The sequence below is a fragment of the Perissodus microlepis genome, chromosome 14, assembly GCF_051167445.1.
Source record: "Perissodus microlepis isolate ML-2025 ecotype Zambia chromosome 14, ASM5116744v1, whole genome shotgun sequence".
Lineage (NCBI taxonomy): Eukaryota > Metazoa > Chordata > Actinopteri > Cichliformes > Cichlidae > Perissodus > Perissodus microlepis.
In genome coordinates this window covers 3,847,557-3,874,500 of record NC_140474.1, presented here as the reverse complement: position 1 = coordinate 3,874,500, position 26,944 = coordinate 3,847,557, and the positions used below count along the sequence as shown (strand labels likewise).

General features: G+C 42.2%; 1 protein-coding gene across 2 annotated transcripts in view; it reads right to left on the bottom strand.

Annotated features, from left to right (window-relative positions):
- Positions 1 to 26,608, bottom strand: part of slc8a2b (solute carrier family 8 member 2b) — a 201,268-nt gene extending 174,660 nt beyond the window's left edge. Inside the window, exon 1 of one of the 2 annotated variants that reach the window (XM_084951825.1) lies at positions 26,401 to 26,608. The gene's annotated coding sequence lies outside the window, so the exon portion shown is untranslated. The remainder of the gene's footprint in view (positions 1 to 26,400) is intronic. The other variant, XM_084951824.1, reaches the window with a different exon arrangement.
- Positions 26,609 to 26,944: the final 336 nt, after the last annotated feature.

Below are 26,944 nucleotides of genomic sequence, written 5' to 3'. Positions count from 1 at the left end.
AGAAAAACAATGACGAGTCTTTTTTTCCCCCTAACAAACTTTTTTTTGCTGGTTTTTCTCTATTTTTCTTTGTTTCTGTCAGTACACAGTCAAAAAGTAGCCTCCTCAGAGTAGAGTGCTGGCACTTTCCAGAGTACTGAAGCAGAAGACATACTGCTTCAGGCACTTTAACCTAAATTACATCAATATTTATTGGCTGTGTACACCTTTTTCCTTTAAACAGCACCGAGTCTTTTGGAGTTTTTCCAGGGAGGACTTTTCCGAGATCTTGGCATATTCAGAGCAGTTTCAGATCCTGTTAATTCAACTGTGCAGAATTTGTTTGCAATTCAGCTCGGGGTGCAGCACGAAACACTCACAGGATAGTCCTCGGTGTGTGAATGGAGCTAAAATAATTCTAGCTGCTTCTCAACAAACCCTCACATTTACTAAGGCGCTGTGCAAATGCACGCTGGATTTTGGCGTAAAAATAAGTACAGTCAGTGTTTAGAAAAGGAGCACAGTAACAAGACTGGGAGCTCTGGATTTTTCTGGGAGCTTCTTTCTCAGGGTATAAAATGTAGGATGGAGAATATTTCAATCAAGCACAAAGATTTACTGGCATTTGCAAGGCTGATATTTAACACACACACAAAATGGGAATAAATTATACTTTTGGCTTGATATTGAAATGAACTGGCTGTGTTTAGAAAACAGCTCAACTTTTGGAATTCGCCCATAAAACTAGGCGTTATTTGGGATTTCCCCTCACTGGCACCAGTTTACAAACAATAACTAGACATCAGAAGCAAAGTTGAACCACAACAACAAGCAGCTATAAACTCTCTGCTGATGCTGGCTTCATGCTTGAAATCAATATGGTGGATTCTGCAAAGTGTCTTATTGTGCTGCGATGTCCCACTTACACAAAAGGATTTTACTACAATCAGAATTGTGCTAAAACTTGACCCCCCCTCTATAAAAAACATGAACATTTCCAAATAAAAAGAGTTTATCACAGTAAAGTAGGTCCATTCATTCGGGACCATCTCACAGTTGTTTTGTGGATTAATTCAGTCTCGCTGCCTCCCGGCTCCTCATGTAATTGCTGACTGATTTCACAAAGTTGAGATCAGGGATCTTTGAGGATCATACCATCTGTTTCACAAGTCATTCTTGTCACTCTGATTATGTGCTTGGGTTTTGAAATCTTAAAATATAAAATGCCCTGAGCTTTCCCACAGTACTCAAACCAGCTTTCTTATGACGGACGCAACCTCAGCTCACCGCTTTTCCATTAGAGCACTAGTGCTAATTTCAGACTAAATGTCCTCTATGACTGAATTTAATCACCCCGTCTTTTATCGGAGATCGTGCCCTTCAGTATGCCCGACTCCCTTAATCTCACAATCACATAAACTAATCAACAAGAAGCATTTAATAAGCTTAAAAGGAGCGTTTTGCCAAACCATCTTGAAATAAAAAAAAAAAGCCTGCTCATACTCAGGGGATTAAATACTGCCGTAGTCAGTTTGTCAGAAGCTGCTGTTCCCTCTGAGCCTAAGGTGTCCTTTGGCGTCGGTGCTGTGATGCAGGGATATTGGATGTCAAGTGAAATCACTCCTGCTTGAAAGAGCGATGCTGACAATGTGCATAAAGAAGCAACATTTTTCACTCAGTGGTTTTGATGAAAGAGATGGAGAGCTGTTACTGCTGGTTTGTCAAGCAGCGCTTCACCTTTTCTGTCCATCTTTTGCATCTCTGTATCAACAAAAACGAATGACTTATGACCCGATCTTGTAAGAGCGATACCTAAATCTACAGAGGTTATCTGAGATTCAAAAAGGAATTTCTTCTCCTTCTTTGTATGCACCGCTTGACTTCCTTCTCATCCCTCTCCGTCAGTCTTGTCAGTCTCTTCACACATCGCTCGCCTTTTTTCTCTCCAGCTCTGACTGATGAGGTCTAGCTGAAGGCCATTGGACCATGTTCTCTCTGTCAGGCTCTGCACACCTGTCCATCACATCTGTTCCCGCTGAACAAAAAAATGGATTTTAATCACTGCACATCTGGCCACGAGACATCCTGTACTGCTTAGCATTTCACTTAAACCCCAAAATACTAAACTTAAAGATTTTATTAATCAAAGATTTCAACGCAGAATCAAAAGAGAAACATCTGATTATTCCACTTTTGTCACAGTATCTATCAGATTACCTGCTACTAAAAAAAAACAGCAATTTTGACCTACATGTGCTCTGTGTCCCCGGTAGTGACCTTTGAAAGGTGGGTGATGATCTGATTCATTTACTGCTGCTGCTGCTTGGTTTTGCTTCAGGTGCTTTGGAAATTTGCTGCTTCCCTTTTACTTTCTGAACAGTTGTGATTTTTGGTTATTAGATTTCTGCAGATTGATAATGTGATGTTAAAACTGTCGTCTGAACGATATTTCAGTGTGTAGCTTCATCATAAATCATATTCATGGCATTTCAAAGGAAGCTCGCGTTTAAACCATGTTAGTTTTAAGTAGGATGGATGGTGTGATCTGCAACACCTCTTTGCACAGCAGGCTGCTGTAATATTATCATGCAGCTTGTGTGTTAAAAATTCATTCAGTACAATAAATCTTTTAGTAAAACGTAGCTGTTTAAAACATCCCAGTAAGCATGACACCATTTCCACAGCTAAAGTTGGTTGCACTATATTAAAATGTGATTTTTGTAATGTGAAAGTGTTTCCTACCATCGATTTGGCTGCGTTCACAGGAATTGGCTTTTTTAATGAAAAGAGTGATGGGAAATTTTTGGGAGCTCTTCTATAAAATATATGTTTTTTAATAAAACATCATAGTCATTGTTTTTATTGTAACTTTCCACCTTTAATCACTAATCATGTTTTGATGGCTAACAGCTTGATTGACATTCACCAGAGAACTCCAGCACTGATGCTCCTTTCTCATTAAAGATGTGAGCAGGTTGACACTGAGCACATGACAGAGTTTATGCGTTATGCTGCCTGACACACCATCCAGAATGACTGGTGTGGCAGTGGGTATGGGGAATGTCAAATAAGCTGCACTGTGCTCGGCTGTCAGCACAGGTCTCACTAAAGGGAGTCAGAAACACTTACATGAGGAGTCTGCTGCAGCGTGCTATTTCATTTCTTCCTCACATAAAGGAGAAGCTCTGGTTTTGTGGCTGGGTTGATGATCTTCTACAGCCCTGTCCGGCTCTCCTCGTGTGGCATCTCCTCCACACTTTTGAGACTGCTGGGAAGCACAGCAAGCCTTGCACCAGCACATATGGACATGAACATGAACATGCTAGAAGAGCTGGATTACCTATGAACCTTGAACAAGCTGCCTCATGCCACAAGGGACATGAAGCAAACCAGAGAAACATCAGTCAGGAGGGGACGTGGAGAGAGCAATAATCTGTGGCCAACATCTCTAAAACCAGCCTGCTTTTTTCAGGGATGTCTTGTTGTTGCTTCTGCAGTGCACCTGCTGCCCTTTTCATTTGCACCAAAGCAGAACAATAATGTTAACTATAATAAGCACTTACTTTCTGTTATACTGTGATGATCCAGATTTCCCTTAAAGACAAATGATGAAAACAGAAAAAAGCTGTGTAAAATTTACTGCAGTCAAACAACTTATTTTGGACATTCATTTTCACTAAAATCACTTTGTCATGTGAGGATTAAAGCTAATTCTCTTCTAAAGGACAGAAGGTCAAGACAGGAAGCTGTGACTGAGTTACCTTCATCACTGCCTCAGTCCTAACATCAATGATTCACTGATGCTGAGAATGTGGCTAACAAAGTCATAAAAATGTAATATTGCTTTGTGATACTATTTTACTACCAGCTGAACAAGGAAATTTAAACTTAAGCACACAGAAACAATCAAACAGCTGCTTCCATTGTTCAAAACAAACCTGATGAGTAATTCTGACCAAGTTACACAACAACAGTTATTGGTTTGTCACTATTTCTGATTTCACACCAGAGGTGAGTTAATCATGTGTGACACAGCAGGAACGTGACGAGGAAACAATCTGAGGCGTCATTCATCCAGAATCAGTTGGTGTGCTTCCTGCACCCAAAACCAAGTAACCTCACTCACACCTGGAAGTCTTCTCCTGCCTCTAACATCTTTACTGCTTTCAGCCCGGTACCAAAGCTATCGTAACTCCGTGTATGCAAAGTCGGAGGTTTTCTTCTGCTGTGCCAAAGAGCAGTAACCCTGTTTTACTGGGTCAGGCTGTCCTTCATAATAATGAAGAAGAATGCACTGGACATTTGGATCACATACTCCGACTCAAAAAAGCTGGATCTTTGGAAATTTAGCAGATCTGTAACCCGAGTTCCCTGCTACGCCATCGCAGCAGCTAGTGAGGGCGCTAACATACCACAGAGGAAGCTAACACAAAAGGTTGATCAGATTTCACACAAAAACACAGTTTTTTATATCCGTTTGACAGTTTTTGACTTAACTGCTAAACTATGGTCAATAAGGTGACACGCCTCGAGCTCGACAACGCTCCGGTCCCTGCTGGCTTCACTCCCCCTCACTCTCTCTCACTCTCATTATGTTCAGTGTAACAGCTGTTGGGAAGCTTTTATTGTGTTATTACAGAGACATAAAGTGCTGTCATCAACATGATTAATATTATTTCGCTTAAATTGTCTCGTGTCAGCTCCACTCCACAGGAGTGTATTACTGAAAGTGTAATAAACGACTACAGCTGTGGTTCAGAGAGAGCAGGCTGTCTATTAATTGGACAGTTTGACTCATGAACTGAAAGGTGATGGGCATCAAACTACAAAGTATGCTTGAACCACAGATTGCCCCCAGTGTGAATGGATGCCTGTTAAAAAGCACTTAGGGTGCAAAGACTGGGGCAGAACTGGAGAAAAAGAACTTACGACTGTCAGACAGACTCTGTTGGTTCTGTTTTGCTGAAAACAAAGACAGTAGATGCATAAGAACCCCACCCATACCTATCATGAGATGTCATATCTCAGATCTCAGATCTCATACGTACAGATTTTTGCAAAAATGAACTGAAACTGAGAAGATGTATATGAATGAGCCACAGTGTGCTTGGGAACTCCTCTAGTGGAAGACATGGACATGTTCCAGTACGGCTTTTAATGCTCCCTTGTGGAAGTTCCTCCATTGTTAAGTGATAATGTCTCTCCCTGTGTCCTCACATACCAGCTGACCCTGTGAAACAGAGCTGTCAGTCTCCAGCTCCTCACCATGGCTTCAGGACTGCAAGGACACAACAGCACTTTGAGTCTCCTGTAATCAGTGGTCCTATGCTGCTCGCCTTCTCATGCACTCATTTTACTCTCCCATGTTTTTTCATTTTCTCCCTTTCCTCCCACCACCGAACCACCCAGACCGTTTTCATGTCAGGGACTGACGTAAAGCTGCTCTCACCTGCCTGCATTTTCATTTATTGTCCAGGAACGGTCCACCTACACTTTATATTTTGTGGCAACCATGAAGCCCATTTAAACTTGGCAAAACATCCCTGAAGGCCAGCTTCAAAAAAGAGATTCTCTTTATAATCCAAGAACAGCTAATGTTTTGGAGATAAATGCTTTCAGCCAGAGGCAAAAGATCAAACTTGTAGCAACTGTAAGACTAGATATAAACACAATAACAATCTGGTGATGTTTAGTATAATCCTGCTGTGGAGGTGCAATTAAAACTTTCACTACTATGACTATAGTGAATAAAACCAGCCATCCATTTTCAGTCAAACAGTCTAAGCAGACGTGACGACTTCATCCAGCTCCTCAAGGAGAAAACCAAGATGTTCAAAAGATATCATATTATTTAAGACAACATCTCTCAATTTAATAGAAATTGTAATTACTTATCAAAGTAATGACTCTTCCATGACCTCTACACACTCTGCCTTAGAGTCATGCTCGTTTCCAGCTCTGTGATTTCATGCTTTGTTTCTACTAGAGAAGCTTTGCCTGAAAGTTCAAAGTAATCCTTGTGAATCTTATACTGGGCTTTGGTACAGCCCCTCAGCTCTTCCTCTGATTGAAACAACTCATTTTACTTCACTTCTAAGGGTCCTGGCATATCCGCTGACTCAGGGGGGTTAGTTGTACATGTGTCAATATGTGCTTACTCCAATGTAAATTATATTAAAGCATAAAAGCATGCCTTTAAATAATAATGCCAATCACGCTGGACCTACACAGAGAAAATACTCCTGAGACGCTGTAACCAGCAAATGTTCAGCATTCCTGATCATCTTCCCACCTTCTGTTCAGAACTGATCTACAAAGAAACAGACTCGCAGCAGTGTTCACTGAAAGTTGACTCTGCTGTAGATGTGACTGTGATGCTAAAAGAGCAGAACAAAAAAAGAGTTATCAGGCCGAGCAGGCAGACACTGGTGCATGCAGGCAGCCAGACAAGAGAGGCAAACCCTGAACACAATGCTACCAGCAGAACAAAAACAATCGCTCCTGCTGACACACAGGGGGAGAAACCCACAGAGCCAGCGTGCGCCGGCGTAAGAGAAGCATCTGATGTACTTATGTGGGTGCCATGTTTACGTTATTAACCACATCACCCTGCCGGGATGATGGAGAAAGAGAGTCACGAAGAACAGTTTCATACCAACTCAGAAATGTTGTGTGTAATTTGTGCGAGCGTGTGTTTGGATGCTGCGAGTTGAGCTGTGTGCTAAAACAGCAGTATCCAAAGCCACGTTCCAGTTATCCTGCTGTAACAATAGCAGCGGCCCTGACGGCCACAACGACTCACCCCGGCTCTGACTCAGTGTAAAATAAAAAGAAGCCCACCGCCGCGGGTGAAACACGGAAGAGGAAAAACGTCCGAGAGCTAATAAAATCAGTCTGTCACGTCATTCTTGCTCTCTCTCTCAACCAGCTTATTTAGGATTCGGATAACTCTTGATTAATTTCTAACGACACAGAACGCAAAAGCACAACTTCTCCAGACAAATAATTTTCTAAAGCTTTTCAGATAAACAGAAATGAAGCAGCAGAAAATGAGTTAAACACACCCTGTGGAAATATTCACTGCAAACAAACACAGATCAACTTTTCGCACCAAGACACTTGGACTCCCTCAGGATAGGTTTTCAATTTCATTTTCTTGCTTTCAGAACTTGGACAAAACCTATGAGTGTCTTCAGTTTCTTTTATTGGAGCATTTCCATCTATTTCAACACATTAGTAGGAGATTTGGCCTGAATGACTGAGTTTATTTAATCATCAGTTTACAAAGAAAAAGAATCCATGCAAGCATTTTAAAATTTACATGTGTTTGTGTCTGCAAACAGATACTTATAACATGGTTTGGACATACATCTACAGCTCCACTTCCCTAAAATGTTATCATTGATATGAACATCTGTACGAACAGAACGCAGTCCGTCTTCTTCAAGATCCGAGTGTTGTTACAGGAGCTGGGTTTTTTCCTAACAAGCCAAACTAACTGTACCACATTTTAACAGGATCAACAGTGAGCTCAGAGTTGCATAATTCAAGCCAGAGGCCTCTGAAGGATGCATCCACAGCCAGTTTGTGGTGTTCCATAACAAAATGTTTGCTGGAGCAGGAAACTCTGGGATGCCGCTTTGTACTTGATATTAATCTGACATACGACAAGCAGAGTGACTCACAGATATTATTGTTGCCAAGGCTTGCAGATTTGTGCAGTCGTCATCAGATCAGAAATGATGTCATTCCCTCACATCTACTATTACTGCAGAATGAGAAATTACTCTAACAGGAAGAAAGCGCTGCGCAAAGCCTTCCTTGGATAAAAAGTGCTAAAACAAGCATGAATGCATCATCACCATCACAGCTGGCAAATTAAAGAGCCTGATGAGTCACATGACTTTACTCTGCATGACAGAGTGAATGTTTGTATCTGATATAACACACTTATAGTCATGATTACAAAAGGACTGTACTTATGGCCATATGGCTACAAACTGAAGCAAGCACACACGCATCAGATGATGGAGGATTACATGGGATTACCGAATGCACACAGCTGACATGAAACAGCAGCACAAAACACACAGAAACGCAATCAGCACACATGAAAGCTTTACAGCGTTCAATAGAAGCTGCTCACAGAGGTAAGCTTGTTTCTCATAACACAGTTAGACCCGGGGGGTCACATTTGACCTCAGTTGTGCCAAACCAGTACAAGCATTAGACGATAACCACGGTTTTTCCCAACATTTAGTCTTTTCCTGGGCGGGTACTGGTATCAGTGCGGGAGGACGTCACCATCCAGAATCAGTTAACTACCAGACAATCCCCTCGCTCATATTCTGAAAGTTCAGTTGCCCTGCCTTGTACTGGCAGGCTGACCAGTCACTGCTGTGGCTCTGCAGAGACTTGCTTGTCCTGTGGCTGAACAGATTCACCCTCCACCATCTTGGACCGTAGCTGGAGCTCTGCACTGAGCTGGAGGGCTGCATTAAACAGAACCAGGAGAAGGTGGAGACCTGGTTCATGTACCATTACAATGAGATTACCGAGCACTAGCTGCAGTCCAAGATGGTGGAATAGGCAGAAAGGCTCTCTGGAAAGGCAGCCGATTATCACTCTATGTTATATTCTTCACAAAGTCTGATTATCTGTAATTGCAGAGATGCATCGTTTTATTTTAAGAAAGTATAATTATCTAATGTAAGCAGGGTTTTAATTAGAGTCTGGAAAAATGTGCAGCGTGTCCTCTCTCGCTGTAGAGAGGACACGCTGCTGTTGTTGTGTAACAGAAAAGTGATGCTAAAACAAAGTCTGGTGGAAAAAAATGTTTTAGCCAGATTCTGATTTTGAAAACTCAATTTGCAGCATCTGCCGGAGCCAATATGTCATTTTTCAGTTAATTAAAAATATAACTGCTGGAGCCAGAGAGGGCAGAATGAAGAAAGCATCCGACTGTGGAGTATGGATATACTGACAACGCAAATGACGCACATATAAACACACACACATACACTCAGCTGCACGTTCAGTGAGGCCGTTACGGGTTTAACAAGGTCATTGACAGGATTTGATGTGGTCACAGTGTATCCACGATAAGTCAGTGTGTGGATGTGCGGGGGAGGACGGACTTTAAAAAGCAATAACCAGCTGCAGTGTGCGTGTGTTTGTGTGAAGATTTGATGAGATTGTGGTTGAAAAGGACTTCAATCTAATTATAATGATCAGTGCAGAGTAGGAGGAAGATGAGGAAACACAGAATATTCCAGCACTAAGGAGCTGATTGTTGGGTTTAATGCAACTACGTGAGCCAATCCTTTTTTGTTTTTAATGGCAGAAATCGTTGATCATACTTAATGAATTAAGATTTCTGCTCAAGAAAAGCTATATTTGCAAGTCACTTAAACAAATCAGATACAAGCCACCAATCAATCTGTGAAAAGGTCCTTTCAATTATGAATACTTTCCATTACTCTTAGTCTCCCATTCAAGCCTGAACGTGCACTCTTGTTATTCTTGCATAAAAATCATGAGCCAGTGCTCAAACGTTGCTTTCTATTGAGTTGCAGTTCTACAAAGTATCAAACATTCTCTATTTGTTCTCATCTTCCCAACATGTCCAGGCAGCTTCCACTGTTACTTCCCAGTCTACTCCATCCACCTGCTCTGTGCCATGTCACCTCAAACTGTCACAGAACAAACATCACTTTCCTTTTTGAACTGGTCCATATTTTACACAAAGGATCTGGCTTGCAAATAATGCTTCATAATGATTCATGAATGCAGATAGATGCCAACATGTCGCCATCATCAGAAGGAGTCTTTGTCAATGAGCACAACTTGAGGAGACTCGACCTGACTGGTTGTTTGTATTTTGGTTATATCGCTATAGAGCAGGAAGGTTACTGAGTGCAAACGTAACAGTTAATTTGTTACGTTGTGAATTTGCAGGCAGAAACAGATATGTGATTTTCAACAATTTATCACAGTTAATTGTTACATTATGAGAAATAGATTGCATCTAATTGGCAGTTTGACCCCTTTCAATCACACACTGATATCAGACTGATAGCGGTCTGACTCCATCTGGCCACTTTATGGTAGGTTGTTTGTGAGAGCGTTGGTGTCCTTGACAATTACATTTTAGAGCTAAAAGAAAAAAACTGAAGCAAGCTAATTTTACCTTAGTGTGGAAATGTGACTTTGAAAAAAGGTGATCAATCACTCGTCAATGTGTTATAATGTGATTGAAGTATTGTGATAATATCATGGCATGACTGGTGACTCCCACCCCTAGATATAACACAGAGTTACTGGAAGAAGACATCTAAAAGGGAAATGTAAGGGGAAAAGCAGGAGAACAAATTCATGAAATATGTTTTGACCCAGATGAGATTAGCCGTTATTGCCGCCCTTAGGAAAATGTAGCTTCATGCATGTACAGTTCCATTACAGCCATAGTACCACAAGCAGCTCTCTGAAGACTTGATACAAATATGTACTTCAGACACCACACAGAACATAATGCATGAATTCCATAAATAAAAGGGCCTATTGCAAGATACTGCATCCCACCATCGCCTCTCCCCCCAGCACACTTACAGACGTCTCCACCACCACAGCAGCATCGTCAAACTCCAGTGAGACAGCAGCATAAGCATAATGTTTCCCCCACCTATTGCCCAGTCTTGCACATATGCCAAGAATTGCATATTTGCATATTTTATCTTAAAAAAACATTAACATCAAAGCTTAATTCACAAGAAAGATAAAAAAAGCTGCTTGTAACTTCAGACAGCGTAACAGCTCAATACTGAGACCCTGAGAGATTCATGAAAGAAGCAACAAAAAGCTTTAGCAAAATCTTTTGGATGACCAGTTTCAGTTCAATTTCTCACAAGAAAAACCTTATATATGTATAACTACACGTTACATAACCAGGAGGGACTACGCGATGAATAATTATGCACAAATGTCCCCTTAATGAAAGACAAAGAAGATGGACATCGTTTTCTAACAGAGATTGAGTGAATTTTCTTGAAAAGCGTTCTGATTTTGTATGCTGTTTGCTTTGTTCCTTCTTCTTGAAAGTCTTTGTGTGTCCACGTCATCAAGGGCTCAGTTCTCAGAGAGTCTCAGCTCAAGTCAGGATGTGGATTTGTGACGAAACGGAAAACAATCGAAAAAGAGCACACCCCTGTTACATAAGGACAGCAGCCAACATGACGCCAGCTGGTGCAACAGTTCCTGGGCTTGGACCAATGAGTTTAGGTGGGTGGACCAGTAAGGTAGAGAGGTGTGTCTGCATGTGCATGTGCATGTGCATGTGCGTGCTTGGCGCTGTTGCAGGGTACACTGCTCATCTCAGCAGGCTCAGTTTCTCCCATATGTTAAAAGCGAACACGGCAATCTGTTGAATAGGAACAATGTGTCTGTATGTTTTATCAAATATATTCATTATGCACATCTCTTAATAAAAACAATGACAGGTCAGATCAAATGAATCAGTTGAGCTTCATTCATAACAAATGAAACAAAAAAGTTGCAGAAAAACTCTGAATCATCAAACATTCATAACTTGTAGCTTCAAATAGCAACAGCTCGCTCACTGTGAAGTTAATTCAGCTCCTTTTTATTTATAAAGCACCGGTTTGTATCAACAGTTATCCCACAGGTAAAGATCTCACAGCATTGAAGTGAAAACTCCAAAGATCAGACAATCTCCTGCCTGGAAACAACTGGGAGGAAGAATTCACTTTTAACAGGAAGAAAATCCCAAAAGAACCAGGCTTGGTTGTAACGAGTGATTATTTGTAACCAGTTCAAGGCCTCCTCGCCATTCTCCTATGACATCAGGAAGGCATTTTCCCCCTGCTCACTGATATTTTCAATTCAGCAGGTCATCTTCACCATGTCTCCATACCTAAATGCACTGAGTTGCCGACTGACCGATAGATGTTTCCTATAACAAGCAGCTCGACAGGTGTACCTAATGAAGTGGCTGGTGAAAAAGAGCCGTGAAAATGTTGCCAGTAGAGGTAAAAATAAAAACCTTATTTTGCAGAACTGTCTCATAAGTATTCAACTCTAGCAGCAGAGTTAATGCATGTTCACTCTCATGCTGGCAGAGTGCAAACAAAAAGAACAAAGTCGGAGTCTTCTCCAAAAGAACGCCCACAGAGATCCTTTAGAAAAGATCAAATAATATCTGCGGGCTTTAAAGTTTTAAAAAGTTTGTTGTTTGTATCCCACAGTTACAGCAAAGAGTGTAAAAATGCATCAGTACATCCAGGGACACGCTGAATCACCCGTAATCTTTATGGCACTTCCCTGTTGAGCTATATGTTTAATACTTTTAAAACAGTCACTGACACTTCACCATTTAATTAAATCATCTACTTGTTGAAGAGCTTTAAAGTATCAGAATACGACGGCATGAGATATACTCCAGTTTATTAAAACAGGAAACATAAACCAAGTATCATAAAACATTAGCATAATAAATCCTGCTTAAACGAACCATATAATTCCTGTTCTAGTTTAAACACTCGTCAAGATTCTTTAGAGTTTGAAGAGATCTCAGATATTCAGTCAGGGTGGTAAAAATAATACAATCATTCAATATGAATGACATCTCATGTTACTATATCTATTTGTCGGACGATTCTGTTCTCACAGAATCATTCTGAACCAAAAGATGTGTAATCTGCACACAACTTGCATACTAGCGCACACTGGCATTTCTCTATGTAAGAAAACATGTGAGAAGCCTGCACTGCTAAAGCACGAGAGCAAAGTCTAACCCTAAGATCGTGTTTGTCACTCAGGCTACAAGAAAAACTACAGGAAAAAGCAGAAAGCAGATGGAGGACACGGAGCACATGATCAGTCAGTCCAGCATAAGCTAGAAGCAATACAACAACAACATCCAGATTCTCCAACATCTGTGAAATAGGCCAAGAAATGAGACTGTAAGTAATGGTGTCCAGTGTTAATGCAATGGTAGAAGTAATAGAAGGATAAAGCCGACACCTTTCATCTTTAGTTTTCATTTGAATCCTGAGCATTTTGGGATTTATGGTGTTTTGGAAGTCTGTGCATAATATTAAAAAGGCAATAATAGTTGTAGCAGTGTTCATTTTAAAGACCATTGTGCGTTTCCTCATATTCCAATCGCTGCGATTTGTTAGGTTGTTTACAGGAAGTCGTGTGTTTTCTTTACTGCCTAAGCTGCAGCATCCTTGGCTGTCTTGGTGTGTTACTACCATGTGATGTGATACCACTGACAGGACCGTGTATCGCACCAGATGTTCGTGCAAAGTTAATGTTTGTGTATTGAGTCATTCGGCGCACACAAATGGCATACGGGCTAAAATCTACTTAACTGAAATGGTGGAAACAGAAACCCTTTAACATCCACATTAAATGATACTCAGATGTCTGCAGCTGCAGAGCGAACATCAGCCTGCTGTAAGCAGGGATGAGGGCTGCATGCTAACGTATGACATCACTAACCACTAATGACTCTCTTTCTTGTTCTGCCGATCCCTCGGGAGAAAGAAATGCACAAGCGGACACTTTTATTCCCTGTCGATCGCATAAAGAGGCAAAGTGAGGGTGTGAGGGAGTTCAGACCAGAGTAACTTGAGGGTGGATGATGTGAGAAGGAAGGAGCGAGGGAAAAGAAGGGCAGTGGAGGAAGAGGAGGCCCAAAAAATAACTGCACAGAATCTATCAATCACAAAGAGGAGAGAGCGAAAGAGTGGGAGGGTCTTTCATCAGAGCATGATAAGTAATGGTTTTTATCCCAAGATGACATTTACATTTTGGATGACTGCCTTCAGCAGAGGCTGAAAATAGTTTGATGGATATTTAAAAAGGAGGATGAAACACACTAAGTCTTAAAAAAAAAAAGGATCAGGATTTTTGTTGATAAGTCTTTTCCTATTCAGAGATTTAAAGAAAATATTTTAAATACATCTATAAGATCCTATCTGGTGTGCTGTAATCTGTACATTAGAAATGTTTGTTTGTGCAACAGAGTTATCAGAGTGGAGTTTGTTTTCACCTGTTTGGTTTATGCAAAAATAATCCTTCATTCAGGTTTATTATTAAAATAGAGAAACAGTGACACCGACGATCAAGCAGTTTCATGTAACGAGCACTCAGCAGTCTCACTTATTAAAGTCCAGTCTGATAAAGCAAATGACATTTAGAGATCTATTTTTCCTTCTTATTTTGGTTTGATTGTGTTGTATTCATCCCTAATTTAAGTCACATGTTGGATATAGGTTAGCACTTTTCCTTTGTTCTCCTTCCTTTCACTTCATGATTAATAAATCAGCTTGGTGAGAACTGTTGCTGGACATTATAGTATTTATTTGTTTACCTAGCTAAATTCTATTTCACTAGTTGGGGAGGTAGAATAGGACTGGGGTACAATAGGTTTTCTACTTCACACCACCAGATTATTTCAGCCCTTTCTCATTACCTACCATCGATCCAGCTCTCCATCCACAAGGCGAGAAGCAGTGTGCACACAGGTTGCCAGTCTTTGGCAGGGCCGTTTCAGCCCTTTCTCATTACCAAGGAAATCAAATAATCCAGTTTTTTCAAAGGTAATGGTGCAGCTTATTTACCTACACGCTGATCTTTGGCAGCAGAGCTCTTCAAAACTTAAGTAGTTTTTACTGCCTGAGTCGACCCAGTGAGTGAAAGCAAAAAGGAAACAGGAAGTCTGGAAAAAACAAAAGGGCAAAGTGACCACACATAGCTAACCTGAGGCTACGTCCACACTAATGCGTTTGTTTGAAAAAGCATCGTTTTCTCTCCGTTTTGGCCTCCTGTTCACACTGAGACGCTGTTTTCCCTGAAGGAAAACGCAGCGTTTTGAAAACGCTCTCAAAAACGCATACATTTGGAAACGGTGCTTTCGCGTCGCAGTGTGTACCGCAAAAACGCAGACTTTCTAAAACGATGACACATTTTAGTCATATGACCAATTAAACAAAAATGAGGGCATTATACAGCAGTTGTTTTGATTGACAGCCCTACTAAAGATGAATATCGGTCTGTACATGCTCCAGATAGCTTTTCATCAAATTATTTAATTCTCACTCGCTTTTGCAACTTTGTACTTTTGTGTTACTCGCAGCAACAACTCTGCCTCATTGTTAGTCCATTTAAAAAACTCGGTGCTTTTCCTCAACATTTTGCTGCAACGTTTCAAAGAGCCGGAAAGTAAATAAACGGCAGACAGAAATGAGGCCGGCCGAATCTCCTTCCGTTTCATGCATGCGCAGTGCTGGAACGTAAGCGTTTTCGGCCGTTTCAATGTGGACGCACAACTCTGTGAAAACGACTCAAAACGCTAGTGTGGACGCAAAGCGTTTTCAGACAAAAATGCTGTTTTCAAATCTATCCGGGCTACTGTGGACGTAGCCTGAGACTCATCCCACCACCTGTCCAGCCTCCTCAGGTGACCGATGCAGGTCTATAAAATGGGGCCCATTGCCCTCCTCCAGATGAAATGACTGTGGCTGCTGTATCAGGACACAGCTGCTAAAAGACATCTAGATCAGATGCAGGTGACATGCGACAAAAAGGTATTTTATTTGTCCCCAGGATGAGAACACATGGGAAATTCCATCCCTTTTTTGGACAGTTTCATGTTACGTGATTTTTCCTTGGAACATTTGTTCCGCTTTAAGTTCATTTCCTGTCGAAGAGCAGTCGTATCTCAACAAAGAAATGTTCCTGTTGCTGTTTTTTACGAGGCTAACTCTCATTGTTTCTGATCAGCCACCCCTACCTGCCAGTCCATCTTGCTAGTCCACTTCATTTATCATTTCCCTCAGTATACAACAGTCCTCATTCCCCAGTATAAACAAAACATACGGAGGGAAGACGTAACCACGAGGGAGGTAAAACGGTGGACTGCCCAATCAGAAGCTACGCTACAGGACGCACTCAACGACGTCGACTGGGACATGTTCAGAGCATGCGCAGTCGACATCAACGAGTTTACGGAAGTAGCAGTATGCCCACTGCGAGGGTCACCACATTCCCAAACCAGAAACCGTGGATGGACAGATCGATCCGCACTGCAGTAAACGCCAGGACCGCCTCCTACAACGCGGGTCTCGCCACTGGCGATATGAGCGCCTACAAAGCGGCCTCATACGGCGTGCGGCGAGCGGTGAGAGATGCCAAACGCCGGTACCGGGAGCATGTGGAGTCCCGCTTCCACCAGGGCGACACACGGAGTATGTGGCACGGACTACGCACCATTACGGACTACAAAGCCAGGGACACTGCGCCGATCAACGCCGACTCTGCATTCACCAACGAGCTGAATCAGTTCTACGCCCGTTTCGAGGTTAGCCAGGCGGCTAATGCTATCTACCGCCTGAATACCGAGGACAGTGATGTCATCAGCGAGAGACCGGTGACCAGCATCGCGGAGCATGACGTCCAAGCGCCATTGAGGAGAGTGAACACAAGGAAAGCGGCGGGGCCAGACGGCATCACCGGCCGTCTGCTGCGCTGCTGTGCTGACCAGCTAGCAGGTGTGTTCACTTACATCTTCAACGAGTCCCTGGTGAAGTCTGTGGTCCCCACATGCTTCAAAAGATCCACCATTATCCCTGTGCCCAAGAACAGCAAACCCTCATCCCTGAACGATTACCGGCCAGTTGCACTGACCTCGGTAGTAATGAAGGTGTTTGAGAGGCTGCTGAAGAACATCATCTCCTCCTCCATCCCAGACACCACAGATCCGCTGCAGTTCGCCTACCGATCCAACAGATCCACAGAGGACGCCATCGCCCACGTCCTGCACACCACCCTCAGCCACGTGGACAAGAAACAGGGTAACTATGTGCGAATGCTGTTTGTTGATTACAGTTCAGCGTTTAACACAATAGTGCCCTGCAGACTGTTCACAAAGCTCAGGGATCTGGGACTTAACAGCCGTCTGTGTGCATGGGTGTTGGACTTCCTCACTGGCAGAACTCAGGTGGTGAGGGTGGGTAGATGCGTCTCTAACAGCATCACCATCAACACAGGAGCACCTCAGGGATGTGTCCTCTCGCCACTGCTCTACTCCCTCTACACTTCAGACTGTGTGGCCACCCATGGCTCCAACACCATTGTGAAGTTTGCTGACGACACAGTGGTGTTGGGTGCCATCTCCAACAACGATGAGGCGGCCTACATGGATGAAGTGAAGGATCTGGCATCAGGGTGCCAGGACAACCACCTCCAGCTGAACGTCGGCAAGACCAAGGAGCTGGTGGTGGACTTCAGAAGGAGTCAGCACAGAGACTACAAGCCCATTATCATCAATGGAGCTCCAGTGGAGAGGGTGCAGTCCTTCAAATATCTTGGTGTCCACATCTCCTCAGACCTGACATGGGCTGCCCACATTCAGGTCCAGACCAAAAAGGCTAGGCAGCGCCTGTATCACCTACGACAACTGAGGAAGTTCAGGGTCTCTCCAAAGATCCTCAGGATTTTCTATACAGGCGCTGTGGAGAGCATCCTCACACAGAACATCACATCGTGGTTTGGGAACAGCTGTGTGAAGGACCAAAAAGCTCTCCAGAGAGTGATCCGTACAGCAGAACGCTGCTGCAGGATTGCTCTCCCCCCGCTTCAGGACACCTACACCAGGAGATGCCGGACTAGAGCAGCGCAGATACTGAAGGACCCGTCCCATCCTGGCAACAAACTGTTCCAACTTCTGCAATCTGGTAGAAGGTTCCGCATCATCCGGGCAAGGACAGAGAGACTCAAGAGGAGCTTCTATCCCCAAACCATCCGGGCCCTAAACACACACACACCCGCCCTCTCACATCATCTATAATTGACTGAGACAGGACTCTCTTCCAGACACTCTAAACCAAAGCACAATGTACATTCCAAATTCCTTTAATTTTAAATATGTTTATATTGTCTATTCTGTAAAATAGTCAGATGTCTATTCATATTAATGTACAGAATTCACCTGCTTGCTGCTACTACTGCACATTCACCCAATGTATATACTATATATATATATATATATATATAATGTTCTTCCTCTACCCCCCCCCATTTTTGCACATGTCGAGGAGCGTGTCAGGCTACATTTCACTGTGTGTTATACTTGTATAACTATGCATGTGACAAATAAAGAACCTTGAACCTCTATAAGTGATCCTTCATTCTTTGCTAATGTGTCTTTGTGCTCTGTGCTTGAGCTTTTCTTCCTCTTACCTTCTTGTTTTGTTCTTGCCTGCTAACCTGGAGCTTAATTGCATCTTGATCTCTTCAGACTTGTTCACCTGCCTTGTAACTAGGGCTGTGCGATATGACCAAAATCTCATATCCCGATATAAAACATCTATCGTCCGATAACGATATAAATCACAAAAAATTTTATATTTTCTGTAAATTCTGTGAATCTCGGGTAGGTGAAGTGTTTCCAGCTGGGCGTCGTGTAGCTGGAGTCGAGTGTTTTAACCGATGCATGAAACTGTACATTTTTAGACATAAGTTGTAACGGCCGCCGTTTTCTTTGTGAGTATTTATTACACGGCGTGCTGCGGGGAAAAGCCTGTTCTAACGTTTGAGTCTAAGGTTTATTTTTTAGCACCTGACAGCTCTTTTTTTGCTTCTCATCCGTCAATAATACTTTTTCACGTGATTCCGTTTATTTTGAAAAGTCTCAACAGGATCTCGAGCTTTACTGTGAAAGGTTTATGTGGAAAATAAACAAGCGGACATGCGATGGTTTTACCGTCGTTATTGCTAACGACAACCCATAAAAACAGGCGCTTGTCCGTCCGTAGTGTGGTTATATTAAATATAAGAGAAAGAGAGAACTTTAAGGAATTAATATAGCCACTACAGTGACCATCAAAACCATGAAAAAAAATATTGCCGTAAACAGTTTATTTTGCGCCACCATGAAACAAACAGCATAAAATGAAACGATAGACGTTTTTATATCGTTATCCGATATATATCGTTATATCGAACAGCCCTACTTGTAACTGCACTTGATTCAAGCACATTACAAATGGACTTTTTTACCTTTTCATGTCAGTGCTGTGGATTCAGGTCTACTTTCTGAGCTCTGACATTTTGGCTTCAGCTTTCTTGTTTTTTGTTAAACGCACAGCATCTTCTACACTGCACCAACACCTGATTACAGATGACTGAAAGCAGCAATAGGCACATGAGCCAAGAACAGCGTTTAAGGGGCAAAGAGATTAAACAAATGAAAGAAATGAAAGTAATAAAATAAATATTGGGAAAAAAATAGTTAAAGTATAAAAGGCGGCAGGGCAAAAGAGACAGAGGTGAAGAATGCATCATGAAGAAGAGAGGAAATCTCTGAAAGCTGAGGGAAAAAGGTAAAAATTACCACACAGCCATACAAAACAGTAAAAGAACAAAATAATATTATGAGAAATGAATGAAAGTCAAGAAATCAGTCAAGAGAAAAAGAAGACGAATGACAAGAATGAGAACACACAGGAGAGTGGGCCGGATAAAAGATGAAAGTGGGTGAGAATGCAAGATTAAAAGACAACGATGAGGAGAAAAATTTGGCAAACGGGACAAAAGTGAAACTTCACGAGAGCCAACAGAGAATGAAAAAAAATGATAAATGCACAAGGTGTCATTGAAGGAGATGAGAGGGAAAGAAATGGATGACATAAAGAAGATTTAGCAACCTTTTAAACCATCAAAGACCCTTAAAAAAAGGTAAATGCAAGACCTTTGAGCAGGAACGACTGTTTAGACAAAGCAGATGCTGTCAGTGCCACTGCACGATTTCTTTGTTATTTACATGTTGTTTGAAGTGCAATAAAACTTGATTTGAGCACAAAGATCATGCTGCATCGCTAATAATTTGAATAAATCCATACGATAGCCCAACAGTACAGGTGAACACTTTATGATTAAAAAAAAAAAAAAAAAAAAAATCAAAAGAGAGAAAAAGATTTAAATCATCAAAGCTTAAAAATATTTCATATCATCATAAACTGTTTAATTAAAGCCACCAGGACAAATATACAGCAGAGTGGTGTCGTGGAACTTTAATGCAGGCAAGCTCAACTCCAAAGTTCCACATCAGCTCTGCAGATAAGGACAGATGACACGTCTACATGCGGCTGGGCCGTCCTTGTGATCCACCATAAAGCCAAAACACGCAGCACCATCACAAAGATCATTGTAATCCTCTGAAGGCTCCACATATGGTGAGCCATCATTAAATACGGCGTTAAGCCAAAGAAAACATCCATGGCACATTGCTCTGTATTCAGCTCTCCTCATACATTAACAATATGTCGATTTATGAAACAAATTACACATTTTAATTGAAATGTGTGAAAACACAGACATTGATGCTAATGGTGGTTAGCATCAGAGAACTTGGAACATTATGTGTCAAACAGGTTGCGGCTACATCTATGACAGAATGAAACAGCTGCATCCATGCATCTGACACCATAATCCTCATTCATATTAATGCGACTCGGGCTTTAAAAACAGATAGGAGGAACAGAGTGGAAGAGTGAGGCTGCATATATAAGTGATAAAGTGGAGGAAAGGGTAAACGAGAGGGTGATGGAATTAATTCAAATCAGATTAAAGACAGACAGACAGAGGAATCGAATATCAACGAAGACGTGCCAAAGTTATGGTGGTGGTTATGTAACCGAGCAGCACTAAAAGCGAAATTCTCCAAGACACCCAACACGCAGGCTCACAGTGCAGCTCAGCTCAGGCCCGTAATGCATCAGTGATGTAAAAACTGACAAGAATACAACACACAAAGAGTGTGTATGTTCACTGCCTCCACACATGCACACACACACACACACACACACACACACTTGATAATAAGAGAGTGCAGAGGAACTGAGGAGCTGCCTCTCAGCAGGCAGTCTCTGCAGCAGCACTCACGTCCCAAGACACACACACACACACACTAAAGTGCATCTGCAAAACAACAGTCTTTTCTGTGAGCTGAAAAGTTTAGACTTTTGCATTTTTTTTTAAACATCTGAGTTAATTTCACGTTGCACGGCTGCATACAGACAGTATCAGGATATGTTGTTAATCCCAGAGGAAATGCGTATTATGTTGGTGCTATGACACACTGCTAAATCGAGGCACTGCTCAGCAATGAATGGAGAACAAAGATTATACTTGAGCCTCTATGACTGCAGCTGAATCTGCTGTGGCTGCGTGTGCATGTGGTATAGATTGGTTGTTTCTGCTCAGTGGATAACACCGTGTCTGCTTTTTCCTCCTCTCTTATAATAAGAAAATAAGTTCATACACTACAAAGTAATATTCAGTCAACACATCCATGCCAAACACCTTCTTGTAATTAACTTTTAACCAATGAAAAGCTAAAGCTTCAGTATGGCATTCATAAAAATCATAGACATGTAGAAAAGATCCAAAAATGAGATATTACCTCATATTTCACAGCATACTGTGAAAGGACAACACAAGCAAACAATGGTTACATTCTGGTCATAAAGGGATGCACAAGATCTGCAACAATACTCAATACAATTTGGTGTTTAAATGATGTTTAGTTGGGAATCGAAGTGTGAAAGAAAACATCCCGCACCATCACACGGTCACCAATCTGAAGGGCTGAAACAGGGCATCCTCAAAGCATGCCGTTAGTCAGATTCTGACCCCACCATCCCTTCATCACATCATCCGAGACTGAAGCCCAGGCACTCTGGTCCCCTCTCTCTCACATCAACAAGGCATTTTCTCCTTGAGAACTGACGCTCACTGGATATTTTCTGTTTTTGGATACTCTTCTGTAAAACCTAGAGATGATTATGTTTCTTAAATAATCAGACCAACCACACCAACAACCACGCCATGTTCAAAGACACTAAAATCTAATTTCTTTCCCATTCTGATGCTCAGCTTGAACTGCAGCAGGTCGTCTTGATCATCTCTGACCAAAAAAAAAATAAAAAATTAAAAAATACACCGAACTTCAGTTAGTGCCCGATTAGATATTTGTATTAGCAGGTGTACCTAATGAACTGGCCAGTGTGCATGTCTGCCATTCTCTACGGGTCAGACTTGATATAAGAAAATTAAAAATGTATTCCAAAGTATGAGGAAGTGCTAATTAAGAGCTTATTTCAGAAGGCGCTCTTATTTTGATAAACAAGTCCTCGAGATTGCATTTGCATGATGGAATTGATGAATCCTTTGGTTTATTAAAACATCAGGAGTTGATGAATTCTCTCAAGCTGCACTTTAACTGCACCACAAATGGACCCCGTCATCTCTGGGAGCCGTAGGAGAGAAATATATTTGAGGAACCAGCAACCAGCATGTTACCAAATCAACCAGAACCTCTTCTGGACTCTTGGGGTTTGAAGGAACAGGCATGAACATATTGTTAATAACCGTTGATGGTATTCATAACTTTCAGGTTTTCTGTCCTACCCCTTTTAATGGTAACTTTAAGCAATCGACTAAAATCATTTGTGTGATTATAAGCTGTGAAAAGAGCGAGCGGGGAAAGCACAAAAAAAACAGCCCTGTACGTTTCCCATGAGAGCAATCAGACTGAGGAGGAGGATCATCCGAGAGTCAGGAGGAAGATGGATAATTAGGCGATAGAAAGATAGTGTCGATATAGGAGATAACTGTTCCTGGACTGGTTGGTTCATGGCTCTGTGTGATTTATTCTGTTTAGTGTGATGATTACAAATCCCTCGAGGGCAATGTTCCGCTTGGAGGAATAAGCAGATTCTGTTTGCAGCCACCACAGAGGCGGTGGTTTGTTGTCGCTCGCTGGATGAGTTTTCTGGTGCAGAATCAGGTTTTATCTTTGTAATGTTGATATTTGTGTCCGTTACAAAGGTCATTGTATAAGACTGGGCGATTATTGAGTCATAAAAGAGCCTTTTCACACCCGAGACAGAACTAACCGATCAGTGATGCCTGTTGTCTTTAGGTTCATGATGCCCTCGAAAATGAGGTGCTAAGCAGTGATTTCCAGGAAAGAAATTCAAATGCGTCTATAACACTGACATTTGTCAACCCTTACAGAGATAAGGGAATCATTATGGAAGAATAAAAAAAAAAAAAAAAAAAACAATCTGACCTGCTAGTGTTTCTGTCGGAGCGTCATAAGATGTCCCAGATGTGCCATTGTTCTTATTTTATTGTCTGTTAATAGCCATCATTCACAACATCCACCGTCATTCCGGACCTCAGCCAGTGTCTTCCATTCTCCACATTTGGCCCATATCAGACTAAACCTCGCATTAAGCTCTTGAAATTAAAGCCAAATAATAATGTTTCAGGTAAAAGGAAGATCCTTTCTCTAAATTAACTGAACAAAACCTTTTCAGATACTCAAGTTCAGTTTCTTATAAAATAAGACCAAGACTTGTAGCAAATTCTCACATTAAAGAACATAAAGTTCTCAAACGTTGGTATTTGCGTCTGAAAAAACAATTAGTTAATAATCCATGGTGGAATCGATAAATTGATTATTCATTGCAGCTCTGAAGTGTTTAACATCATATTTCTGACTTTTTATAAGTCATCAACCAAACGGCCAGTCAGGTTCTTGTTAGACTTTAAAGTTTTTCAGTTTATTTTCATGCCAACTTTACAAAATGTTATTCATAAACATTTTAATAGAGCTCTTGTTTGTTTTTTTGTTTTTTTATCTTTCCTGTCTGTGCTGTTCATCACTGTGTCCATGGAAACCTTACATTTCTGGTTGTGTGTATAAAACAAAAGCAAAAAACAAATACATCAGTTTATCATGTCAGGGGGGGGGCAGCAACTGGGAAAGCTTCCCTGATGCGGCTGTCTGCTAAAAACAAACATTTTATTCTACCCAATGTTTCAGATTATCACTTTAACAGGCGAGCTGGGAAGTACAAAGTTGTGTAACAGCCCCGTGCTCAGCAGACAGCAGTATAGGGCTGTGGTTACGCCTGAGCTTTTCCCAAGTGTGATTTGTAAATGAACAAGAGTGAAGCGGGGTGGTGATGAAAGAAGCACAACACCCCCAGGGTAAATAAAGGTTAAAAGATGCAGAAAACAGGGGAACAAAAGTCTCTTTGTGTGTAAGCGCCTCTGGATAAGAGAAACTGCCAAACGCCCAATTTGTGAGATGTAATTCAAAGAAAAGATGCAAACGATGAGAGAACGGGAGGAAGCACGCTGGAGAGGAGGAAGGAAAGATGGGAAGAAGTGAAAGTAAAGAACAGAGGGGGGAGATAATGGATGGGAGGTGAAAGATGAAGACAGAGAGGAAGAAGGAGTGATTAATAATCCATTAGCTATTATAAAAACTAAAACAGCACTTGGATATGTTTTTTTAGAAGCAGCTAAATATGTTGGTGGAGTCGTGCAGCGGGCCGTGCAAGCAAATATCCGACTACAGAGGGCAGAAAGGCGAGAAGAACGCAGAAAATCATCACCCCAGGTTAGGTAAATCATGAAATATGACTTTAATTATAATTATCCAAACATCCAATCACGTTTAAATAGCTCATGTATCTGATATGGTCATATTGCACTTCCATTACGTCCGTTTAGCGTTTCTTATCATGTAGGATCTACAGCACGTTTCTTGCTGCAGCCTTTTTTCCTCCAGGGAAGGCAGAGGGAGGGAAAGCAGGGAAATTATACGGCCCCACAGACAGAGAGATGGATTTGAGGGAGGGATCAGCTGAAGCCTGGTGCAGGGAAAAAAAGGGAAGCCCCAGGAAAACTGCAGAGACAGAGAGAGAGGAAAAGCCCAGGGAAGCCCCGCTGCAGCTGAACAGGAGGAGGATCCCCGTCTCCACAGCCTGCATGCTGCAGTCCGGCTGCTACAAAGGAGTCCCTCATTAAAACTACAGCCGGGCTTCAAAGTGAATGCAAAACTATCCTACATTCATCATCACTGCTCTCTGTGCCTCCACCTTCCAGAGCAGAAACCACTTGAGCAGAAAACGAAATAGTGATGAAGACACACACAAAGCCCAGTGTGTGGAAACAAACACCAGTTTGTTCCAGTGCGATTGTAACCTGTAATTTTAGAAACAACTCCTGGATGAGATTTTAGTTTAAGTTCAAAATATTTCATACGTATACACATCCAATATTAACACATTGAACTGTATAGGAAAATCTAATTTCTCCTTTTATATTTCCGCATGTTATACATGTTTCCAAAATAAGATTGACGGTTTTAACTCATCTGGGCGCCCGTTACGCAACATCAGTGAACGGCACCTGCATTCCAAGACGCTAAAAAAAAAAAAAAAAAAAGCAGCATTTCAAACCGTTGAAATATTATAGCGTCTGGAGCACAATGGGGAATGCTTTTGATGAATTACAATCAGGCTACAACCACCCCAACCGCTGCTCGGACAGGGTGGATGGAGAGAGAGAGCGGAATACACCGGAACACCGATGCTTCAGTTCCCAAGATAAACTGGACTCGTCGTTCATTAGAGCTCGTAAATTCTGGTTATCTGGTGGAGATGTTCACGCATGACAACAAGCTTATCACGCAACCCTGAAGAGTTTATCTGGAGTCGGGCTGTAGGGATGCAAATCCCCACAGTCTGCTCTGCAGCATCTTTTATTTTGAAACCTCAACCAGAAGTTGCATTTTTCTTTGCGCTCGTTTGACACCAGTCTCTGCAGCCGAGAGGCGCAATGTCAGAATTACTACACCAGCTTCATGCGGCGTGTGCAATCACACAGCAGCGCCAAACTGCGCACATTCGTGTCGCACATCATTTAAATCACGGGAGCGTTTGCTACTAGTTTTCTCTGTAATGAAAGCAGTTTCAGCAAAAATGTCAGTGTCTCATGTGAGTCTTGCGCCCGAGCACAACACGCGCTCCCAGGTTCCCTCCGGGGCCACACTGGGCAGCAGCGCTCGTTAAACTGGGAGACACTTCAGAGGAGCGAGTCAGCATGCTCGTGTTCGGCTCACACACTGAAATCCCTGCGAAATGCTCAGCATTTCACTCACGTTTCTAAAAACTTAAAGTCAATGCTGAGATGCTTCAGCAGCGACGAAATCTGAGCCTGAGGAAGGCTTGCAACGATTAATTTATTTTAAATATCTTCACCACGAGAATCAGCTCTCTCAAATCAGGATTATTGACTTATAACAAAAGACGGAGGTTCCTAACCAATTTACAGGCTTTGACGCACTAACAGCACTCCCACGTAGACGTCCTCTGTCACTGCGAGTCTAGTTTCTGGCACCGCCAGGCAGCTCCACATGGTCGGAATCGGCAGCCAGTGATGCCCACATGGGGCACATGAGCAAGTGCACACGGCAAACGACCGCAGCAAACACACACTGCGCGCAGACAGAGCACAAGTGTGAAGCATTTCTCTTACCTTCTGGTCTAGTGCCGGTCCGCACTCGAATCTTTACGCATACTATGTGAGGTTTGTGCGAAAGCCTGGGAGAGAAAACTGCGCTCGCTTCTGCGCTCCGTCCCTACTGTCGGCTCTCTGCCTTCCTCTCACCCCGGCACACTCAAACTGCACAAACAAGCTGGCACTCCCCCTCCCCGCGGTCCCTCACTCTCACTCACGCACACACGCACACAGAAGGCGCGCGGCGGGGCGGGGTGCCGAGGTGCGCGTTTTCTCTTCGGGGGCGCGGATAGCTGTGGAGAGAGTGCCTGACAGGAGAGAGGGGGATTAAAAGAGATGAAGGACGCAAAGATAAAAACAAACAAACACAAAATTAGAAATAGAAAAAGAAAAGAAGAAAGAAAGAATTAACAAAAATGATGGAGGAGAAAGGAGGGATTGATTAAAGGAGACACTTTAATATTGAGAGTTGGAGGATAAAAGAAAAAGAGTGAAAAGGAAATAAAGGAGATGGAGACTAAATTAACAGGTTCATTTTTGGAAATTAAAGAAACGGATTATG